Consider the following 901-nt stretch of genomic DNA (forward strand, 5'->3'; position numbering starts at 1 on the left):
GTCCAAGATTATCTTCTGTGTCTGTGTTAATTGGTTTCCCTTTTCTTTGTTGAAGAGCATCTGTGCAGTTCTTCTGCCTAGTCCGCCATCTTGCCCACGAAGCCCATTATTTTTTAAGAAACATGCTTGGAATTCTATTCAAATACAATGGAATAAACTAACAAAATTACACCCAAACTATATTCTTAAAAGTTATACTTCAAGTAACCAAAAACAAAGGCCCTCAAATTCCAAAAGAAGTCCATGTTCTAATATAATCTCCAAGCAGTATGGTGTCATAGTCAAAATACTGTCTCTCATTAGGGTTGAATCATTTGATTATTTAGAAGGTGGTGTTGTTACCAGATGGCATTCAGTCAGCTTTGTCTCATAGCAGCTGTGTGTACAACAGAACGAAACACTGCCTGGTCCTGTGCCATCCTCACAATCTTTGCTATGCTTCAGATCATGGTTGTAGCCACTGTGTCAATCCATCTCATTGAAGGTCTTCCCTTTTTCACTTACCCTCTACGAAGCATGATATCCTCCTTCAGGTACTGATTTCTTCTGACAACATTACCAAAGTAGGTGAGACGAAGTCTGGCCATTCTCGCTTCTAAGAAGCACTCTGGTTGCACTTCTTCAAGGACAGACTTGTTCATTCTTCTGGCAGTCCATCGTCTTTTCAGTATTCTTCATCAAAACCATAATTCAAAGGCATCAACTCTTTTTCAGTCCTCCTTACTTATTATCCAGCTTTCACATGCATAAGAGGTGATTGAGACCACCATGGCTTGGGTCAGGTGCACCTTAAGTCTTCAAAGTGACATCTTTGCTTGTTAACACTTTAAAGACACCTTTTGCAGCAGATTTGCCAGTGCAGTATGATACTGATTTCTTTCTTTTTCTTTTTTTTTTTTTT

This window comes from Orycteropus afer, unplaced genomic scaffold (genome assembly GCF_000298275.1).
Source record: "Orycteropus afer afer isolate SDZICR_OR568_19922 unplaced genomic scaffold, OryAfe1.0 scaffold00133, whole genome shotgun sequence".
Classification (NCBI taxonomy): domain Eukaryota; kingdom Metazoa; phylum Chordata; class Mammalia; order Tubulidentata; family Orycteropodidae; genus Orycteropus; species Orycteropus afer.